Source organism: Notolepis coatsorum, assembly GCF_963971535.1.
Source record: "Notolepis coatsorum genome assembly, chromosome: 5".
Classification (NCBI taxonomy): Eukaryota; Metazoa; Chordata; class Actinopteri; order Aulopiformes; family Paralepididae; genus Notolepis; species Notolepis coatsorum.
In genome coordinates, this window is record NC_140169.1 from 139,021,533 (window position 1) to 139,030,971 (window position 9,439).

Below are 9,439 nucleotides of genomic sequence, written 5' to 3' on the forward strand. Positions count from 1 at the left end.
TTTCGTCAGGTTGTTTTTGTTTTCGACATGAGTTGATCAAAGCGGGGAAACAGATAAAACACCACAACTCAATTTGTGTCTAGAATTTGGAGCGCGCCGGTCGTCACATTCCTCAAAGAGACCGGAAGAAGAAAGTCAGAACGCAGCGAGCAGAATATCAAAACGGCGAGTGGAACATGCAGGCTAAGCAGAGTGCAGAAATACAGGCAGAGCAGACACGGGGGGGGGGGGGGGGGGGGGGGTGGGCTGTGGTTACACGTGTAATTTCCAATGGATTTTTCTTTTTTTAATTATTAATATAATCTTTCCGATGCCAGTGCCTTGCTCAAGGCCAATGGCAGGAGCGCACATAGCATGCATGCCATACTCTCTTCCCCTACCTCCTGCTGTGTCTATGGGTTTCAAGTTCAAGTTTCAAGTTTCTTTATCAGTTGTCACAGAAAAATACAGAATACTTTTATATGAAATGCTTTTTTATTTTTTTGCTTCTGTTTTGCTCCTGAGAGTGCTAGATAAAAATAGATACGTATGAAATAGAAAGTCAAGAGCATATGTGTGTAGGGTAATAGATAGCAGGTATTAGGGGTACATCTTGTATAAGACATTTATCTAAATGGTGATTTCATTGGATGTCCACTGTTAATTAATGCTTGTATATCTAATCTTGTGTTATCATGTTTGTTTATGTGTATGTTTAAAAAATAATAAAAAAATAAAATACAAAAAAAAAGAAATAGAAAGTCAAAAGTACGTAAACAAGTGTAAACAAAAGTGTTCAATATACATATATACAATATAGAGAAGGAGAAAAAAAAGAGTAACTGAGTTACAATATATAGTATAGTATAATATACAGTACAATGCAGAAATGGGATGAGGTACAACTTAGGGTAAGGTGGTATGAGTTGTAGTGCAAATCTCTTTACCAATAAATATAAAGTGTGTTCAAGTGTCTAAAGTGGGTAAAGTGGGTGCTACAGTGAGTTGTTTATTTAAAGCGAGTGTGTACATGTGGATGTGTGTGCTGTGAGTGTATTTGATGGTTGTTACATAGTGTTATTGTTCGTTGAGCATCCTGATGGCCTGGGGAGAGAAGCTCCCTCTGAGTCTCTCTGTACTGGCCATGAGACTCCGGTATCGCTTGCCTGACCGCAGCAGTTCAAAGAGGCAGACGTTTAGGTGACTAGAGTCTTTGATTATTCTCTCAGCCTTACCCCTGCAGGGTTGTCTTTACCCTCCGACCTCCTGCTGTGTCTATGGGTCGTCGTCTAGCACGGCCACCTGCTCTGTACAACTTCACACGGCGAGCTTCACTTGAGGTTGATTTTGTCTCTCTGAGCAGGGCCGTCCACATTGAGCACCTGTGAAGAACCATTGAGTTTGTTGACTGTGTAATTGTTTTGATAAATGGCCCTACTTCAATTCAACGCTCTCTCGCGCTCTCTCGCTCTCTCTGGGAATTGCAGACAGATGCAGCAGTCACACACACACGCGCACACACACACACACACACACACACTCCTCCTCTCCCCCCATCAACTTTGCTGTAGACAGAAAGTTGTTATGCTCTCTCTCTCTCCTCACCTGCTCTATGTCACACACTCTACCTGCCTCCTATGTGTGGGTGTGTCAACCTCTTGCCTCAGCAAATAGTATAGCCTCCTAGGCCTTGTCTAATTTCATATTATGGATACATTATTATCACAATAATTACATAACTCACTCACTCACTTCTCATTATTTCCCCCTGTCTCAGATTCTTCCTCTGTTTTGATTATCATGGTCTGTCATTCAGTCAACTCCCCCCTGTCTCGCTTTTGCTCTCACTCTCTCTCGCTCTCACTCACTCACTCTCTATCTATCTCTCTATCTCTATCTCTATCTCTATCTCTATCTCTATCTCTATCTCTATCTCGCTCTCGCTCTCGCTCTCGCTCTCGCTCTCTCTCTTGTGCCTGCGGTTTGGTTGCACTACATTCTTACTCCTGTAATGGTCCTAATCCTCTTAGCTTTAGTAATATAGCCTAACATTTTCCTCCCCCTACAAACTGATAAAAGAAAACATTGTGTTGCCCTATTTGTAGATCTGTCGAAAGCATTCGATACAGCTGACCACGCTGCTACACAGTGTGCCCAATGTCTCCTCCGATACATGCGGAGTCGCCAACCGCTTCTTGAGGAGTTTTATTGGGAGAGCATGGTTGATGCAAATGCTTGCAGTTGGTTTTTAGAGCTATTTGTCTGTGTGAGACGTCAGTGTGTGAGAACTGGAGAAGCCCAAGGCGTCCCCCAGGGATCAGTTTTGGGTCCCATTTTATTTACCATTTATATGAATCATATTGTCTCATTTTTGAGTGGATGTTGTCAAGTTCATATTCATGTGGATGACACTATTGACTATTGATTTGGTAACTCTATACAACTAGCCATTGAGAACCTACAACCCTCATTTGATGCTCAGCCAGATGTGCTTATAGCCTTACGCTTATACTTAATGCAACAGATGCAGCTCTTAGAAATATGAGCTCTGCTACCGCGGTAATCGTGCATTGTCGGTGGTGCTTTTGGTAACCAGGTTGCTGCTCTGTTATATGCCATCAGGAGGCCCAAAGTCAAGTTGCCACACCAGGTTGGAGTGCTATTCAATTCAAAACAACATCTACTGTACCTGTAACAGACTATTCATTATAAATGTGTGATTGCATTACAATAGTTAAAAGTAATGCAAGATATGTTTAACAGACCAAGGCGTTGGAGAGAGAGAGAACTGAGAATTCCCCGTTCAACGTGAGGTGAACAATCGTACTGTATCTATCGTAATACATTTGAAATGGAAAATAAAAAATACTACATTATATACGGCTGCTGTCGGGCCATTTACTTCATTCAAGAGTTATATAAAAACGTTTATATTACACATATCTTGGCATCTGGCTTTCTGAGAAATCAACATTTTAAATACCATAATTTATAGACAATCTTGCCCAGAAATTGCTGCCAGAAATGTGTTTCTTGTAGAGGAACAGAACCAGCTTCTCAATGGTCATCAGAAAGCAGTTTTTCTTCTGTCTTCTATGAGATTTATAGAAATGCTGCTCCTTCTCCTCTGGAACCTCTAGACACGGTCTAGTATTGTAGGTAGGTTTGTAGGTTAAGTATTTAAACAAGACATTTAATGTCCATTTCGCCAATGTCATCTAATTTCATCACGGAAATGCGAACGTGAAATGCGTATTATTATCTTAGTTACAACAAGATTGTATAAGCGAGGCAGGTGAAGTGAAGAATTTAAAGATGGCTAATGCCTATTACTAGGCAACTTGAGCACAGAGTCATCTGGACTCAAGGAAATGTGGACGTGAAATGCATATTATAAGCCGATTAATACTTCTTTTTTCAGCACATCACTTAGTGAAGTATTTGCAGGTTAAACATTAAAGGCCGCTATTGCCTATTACTATAGGCAACTCTCTAGAGCAGAGAAGATCAACACTAATAAGCCCCGTTTGGAAATATGAGTCATCTGGTCTTCTGTGAGTTGCCAGTGCATTAAAGTCTGTTGCATGTTCCTGTTCAATATTATGCCAAAAGAGCGTGCAGGGTACAGTGGTCTGGCCGTGCCTGTGATCACGGAGATCTGATCAGAGGAAACCTCTCGTGAGACACTGGAATGCCTGGAGACCTCTTTCATACGTCAGCGGACCAATTTGCCTAATCTTCACGGGTCTTTACTCGGCGGTGGAAAGGCAGACAACAATGGACTGAAGGAACGATATTAGTACCGTGAAATGTAGTCCCTGGACTAAAAGTTCATGGTGAGATCTTGGTGGAAAAGGGGGCTTACGTGCGTGTGTGTACTTTTTCTTTTTCTTTTTTGATTTCTTTTTTGCGTTTTTCCAGCTTTTTCTGGTCAGACATGACCGACAGAGGAGAGGGTGAACGGGAGAAGAAGTGGGGAAGTCATGCGACAAATTATCCCCCGGGAGCGGGAGGCGAATCCGGGACGGCCGCGTCGGTGTGCGAGGCACTATGCGGTGCGCCACGAGGGCGCCGCCCCAGTGTGTACTTTTGTCAGTATCGGTGTATGAGTTTGTGGTTCTGTGTGCTTGTTCCGTCCGGCCACACCCCCGTTCACGCCTGCGCGTGTGTTCTCCTGTGCTTAGTCTGGGGCGTAGCCTAGGGTTGGGTACCGGTCACATTTGAACCGATACTGGTACCAGTACCGATTCCTGGAATTCGGTATCGGTACCCAACAACGGTACTGTAGCTTTTTTCGTTAACTACTTAACTTTCTCTGTAATAACAAGAGATTTGTATTTCAGTTTAAGTCCAAACGTCTCAATTTCAACATTGTTATTTATTGTTGTAACACACCACACAAAATAAATCACATGATCATGTATTATGTTTGTAAATGTTAAAATATCTGGCCATCCTCAGTAAATTAGATTCTGCGTACCATACTGCCATATGTTTTGTAACGGGTGCAGGCTCTCGCACCCACCACTGCACTTTGTATCAGTCATTAGGATGGTCCTCTCTGTACCAAAGAAGACAATCACACATGTTGATTTTTATCCTTAAGTCATTGCTAGGTAAGCTGCCCTTATATATCTCCAGACTTCTGTCCTTTTATACTTGCTTTTTTAATACCAGACGAGCAGCAAATGGGATGCTTTTAAATGTTCCTTTGATGCAGTCAGAGCTTGGTAAAGCTGCATTCTCCCACTATGCTCCCTTTTTATGGAATACGTTGCAAGTAAAACTTTGTCTAGAGATGCACTTCCTACTGTGAATGCTTTTAAAGGTATGCTACGATTGGCCCTTTATGAAACATGTGACTGTTTTACCTGATGCTATTGCTGATGTGATTATGCTCCTTGCCACTGCACAAATGACCCTCTGTATTTATATTTGAATTGTATGTTTTTTGTTTAATGCCCTGTTTTATGTTGAAACTTGTTGTGTGCCGTGTTGGTCTCCCTGGAAGAAGAGATCTTGTATCTCAATGGGACATTCCTGGATAAATAAAGGATAAATAAATAAAAATTAAATAAAAAATATGATCAAACTCCTCTGACCTCGTCTAGTCTGTTTAAAGACCCAAAATATGGGACAGTAATATATGTATGTATATATATATATATATATATATATTGTGGAGAAAAGGCTCCCTCTTGTCTAGTATATTACTTTTTTGCTAAACATATAAAGGTACCGACATTTGGTACCGATTGATCTAGCGTTAATCGGTAGCACCGATGTAATCCAGTCGCAGTCGGTGCCCTTAAAAGTACAGGAGTTCAGTGCCCAACCCTAGCGTACCACAGTAGCGCATCAGAAGCAGGCCACGTGAGCGGATCGGCGCGGCCGAGAAATCCGCTCTTCGCTCTTTAAAGCTTGGTCCGCTCCGCTAATCGCTCATGTTGACCCCGCCCCCAAGTCGCTCTCCGCTCGCTCCCCACTCACCTTGAATCGAGCGCTCCCCGCTCCCCGCGCCAGATCGCTCGGCAGTTTTTCTTTTTCTTTTTTGGAGCATGGTGTAAATGAGCTCAAACTACAACAGTCTACACCCCCTGGGCCCCTTAACAATTGTTTGTATTGAGCCGCATTGTAATTGTAGCCATTCTGCAATGTTAAATAATGTTGTTTATCCATTCACTAGCTCTATTAAGCGATGATAGGCTAGCCGAGCCACAATGCTATGGTCGCTGCCATTAACGTTAGCATGTAAGCTAACGTCAACAACAATGGCGTCGATACTTTTTCTACAGGAGTGAGTGTGGGCGTCATAGATATCTATGGTGGGCGTCTCTACAGTGACGAAGCCTGAACCCTTCTCATTGGTTAAAAATGGCCTTCATGTTTGTACATCGCCATCTGTTGCTTTGGCATTGTACTGCATGTATATATTACATCAACAGTGTTAAACCACTGTGAGCGGCCTGGAGTGGATTGGAGCGGAGGAGAACTCTCGCTCCGGACGTCGCGCCGACTCATTTAAAACCCACTCCTCGCTCACGTCAAAACCGCCCGCTCCGCGCCCCGCGCCGCTCACGCTCCGATCCGCTCACATGGCTGATCAGAAGGCGGTTGACATTTACTGCAACAAACCCAGACTAAAGTCCCAGATGATCCACCCTGAGCCACACGTCTGTTTTAACCAGATCTCCACTGCTTGTACAATTACGTCGTACACTTAAGGTGTTTAACACGCTAAGCCCCTGCCGTTAACGTTACACACGTCACTGTGAACCGGGCGCGCGGTGCATATTCATGTCGGAATACATCAGGAAGTGTGTATGTAAATAATTTGTAATTAGGTAAACACACTTCAAAGTCTTATTGCTTATGAATATGCAGCGGGGCATTGTTGTCTTCTCTCCCCCCCCCCCCCCCCCCCCCCCCCCTCCCCGTCATCAGCCTCTGATGGACCGTATGCATCTGTAGCGATGCACCACATGTCTGTCCTGCTGTTCCCTGGGCTCACTGTGGACGTGACACACACACGCACGCACAGCAAGTACAACACACACACACACACACACTGACAGACACACTGACAGATCAGACTCACAGACACACACACACACACACTGAAAGACACACACACACTGACAGACTCACAGACAGACACAGACAGACAGACAGTCACACAAACACACACACACGCACACGACACGCACGCACACGCACACACACACACTGACAGACACACTCACAGACACACACACACACACACTGAAAGACACACACACTGACAGACTCACAGACAGACAGACACAGACAGACAAGACAGTCACACAACACACACACACACACACACAAAGGCGCACAGACAAACGGACACACACATATACAGACATACACTCACACTCACTCACTCTCTCACATTTTACATACTTGACTAATCTGCAGATCAAGCTACTTTGCACATTGGATTTGAACAACATAGAGGTTCAACATGCTTTCAGAGCAGCTATGGACACAAGACGCATCTCACTCACTCACTCACTCACTCACTCACTCACTCACTCACTCACTCACCTCACTCACTCACTCACTCACTCACTCACTCACTCACTCACTCACTCACTCACACACGCACACGCGCGCGCACGCGTGCAAAGAAGTTTAATTCACGGAATGCATAAGGCTTAAATCCCCATAGTAAATAGCCCGAAAGACGGCAATCTATACCTCGGCCTCCGAACATGTGGTGTAAGCCCCTTTAGACTTCAAAGCATGTCTCTCTCTGTGGTCTATAGGTACTTTCAGAGTTCATTATATACCCACTCATCCATAAGCATGAGTAAGCCGCTGGTATTCAGCAGTGGGCTGTGAAAATGAGGCGCAGATATACATCACATCTGCATACAGCGTCTCTGGGGGGGGGGGGGGGGGGGGGGGGGGTTTGAGTTTTAAAAAGTGGACGTTGAGTGAGTATGGAAAAGTTTTTGCTATGGAACAGATTATGCGCCTCCTCCACCTCCCTATCTGTTCTCTCTCTCTCTATGTGAGAGATGCATGTTTCATTATTCCTGAGCTACAGGTACAGCCTTTACCCCTCTGCCCTCGTTTCACCCCCCTCCCCCCTTTCTCTTATTTTCTTTCTTCTGTTTGCTCTATGTCGACTTGCTCCCCTCTCTCTCTATCTTGGACCCACAACTTTTTTTTTTTACCTCAATTCTTCCTCTGTTTCTCTCTCTCTCTCTCTCTCTCTCTCTCTCTCTCTCTCTCTCTCTCTGACCTCTCTCTCTCTCTCTGACCTCTCTCTCTCTCTCTCTCTCTCTCTCTCTCTCTCCTCTCTCTCTCTCTCTCTCTCTCTCTCTCTCTCCCCCTCTCTCCCTCTCTCTATGCCAGTGTAGGCCTCAGGAAGTGGGTGTGTGTCAAGTTAGCTTAGTGAGCTGAGGGACTTTGAGAGAGAGGGAGGGGAGAGGGAGGGAGAGGAGGAGAGAGGAGGGGAAAGGGAGGATACTGATTAAAATAATAAACAGCTGTGCGAAAGAGTGGAGCCACTGGCCAGAGAGAGCGAGAGGGAGGGAGAGAGAGAGAGAGAGAGCGAGACCGGCAGCAGAAAGAGAGTGGGTGAAGGAGGAAGATCGAGGGGTAACCAGCCGTGGAGCCTCACTGGCCGGAGGGAATGAAACATGAAGATGCAAGACTGGCAACAAAGTTCCTTCAACTCTGCGTGACGTAGGAAGGTGGAGGAGAAACATCCACTGACCCCGTCCTCTCTTCTCGGCTCACAAGGGGAACCAGACGGGGCCAGAGAGCGGAGGCTCCGAGGGCATCTCACACCCCTGGTACACGTGGCCCGCGGGGAGCTCCTGCAGGGGAGAGAAGGGGCTCATTCTTTGGACTAACGTGCTCGGCTGTGGTGGTGATTAGGCTGGTGTGAGAGAGGGAGACCAGGCTGTGGAGGCTGGAGGCTGGGAGTACAGGGCAAACACTGGGGAGGCTCTGTCTCCTCCTGTGTGTGTGTTACCATTCCCTCCGACGGGAACGAGAGGGCAAACCATGTGGCTCCTTTGTGTTGCCGTCTCTCTTTCCCCCCTCCGAGTGTGAGACTCGCAGGACAAGAGTGCTTTTTATCTTGGTAATTGAGAGAAAGGGGCTCCTGCCCTGCCCTGGGTCGCACAGCCTGATAGAGTGAAAACAACTTCCTCAGTGACCGGAGGGGAAGTGGAGGAAGAGAGCAGGGTGGGGGGGGGTGGGGGTGGTGGGTGTGGGGGAGGTGAGACGAAAATAAAGAGTTGAAGGATAAGACTCAAACTCCGTCATCGCCGGTGGTTCACATCGGCCTCGGCGTCTCTCGGGGACCAGGATTGCCATCTATCTCAAGATTATCTCTAGACCCGGCTTCCGTGGCCCGAGCGGCCTACGCTCTCCGCCCTCCTACCTCCCAGGCGGTCCTCTCTCTCTCTCTCTCTCTGTCTCTCACACGCGGCCCATCCCAAGCTCGGGGGTCGAAGCATGACCTCAGGCTGAGCCCTCGCCTCCCGCAGCCCCGGCGCTGTTCCAAGAGGATGCTACCGTCACGTGGTGGTCAGACAGGGCGAACACACCACGGGCGCTGCTTCCGCCGAGGGCTGTGTGACGCGCCGCGCGTGTCACCTGTTCCCGCCACGCGACCCGGATTTAAACCTCTTACGGGGGGAGCCGCGTCGTCGCTGGGGACGACGGCGGCTTTTCGATAACTGGATTTGACCCCGATTCTTCGGGCCCGACCTTTGCCTTTGCGTCGGTTTTTTAATCGTAACCACTGGAGGACTCGCCCGACCCCCCCCCCTCCTCCTCCCTCGCCCTTTGACCCGCCTGGCCTCAGAGGGGATGTAGCGCTGGGGGAGAGGGGGGGAGGGAGGAGGTGGAGGGGAGGGGCAGAAGCACAGACTCCGACATGATTGGCTTGAACTTCAGCTTACAGGACCTACTTGGG

At 46.9% G+C, this 9,439-nt stretch overlaps 1 protein-coding gene across 1 annotated transcript in view; it reads left to right on the forward strand.

Annotated features, from left to right (window-relative positions):
* The window catches only part of LOC311229107 (utrophin-like), a gene marked incomplete at its 3' end in the record, with an annotated part of 228,255 nt that overhangs the window by 90,259 nt on the left and 128,557 nt on the right, over positions 1 to 9,439 (forward strand).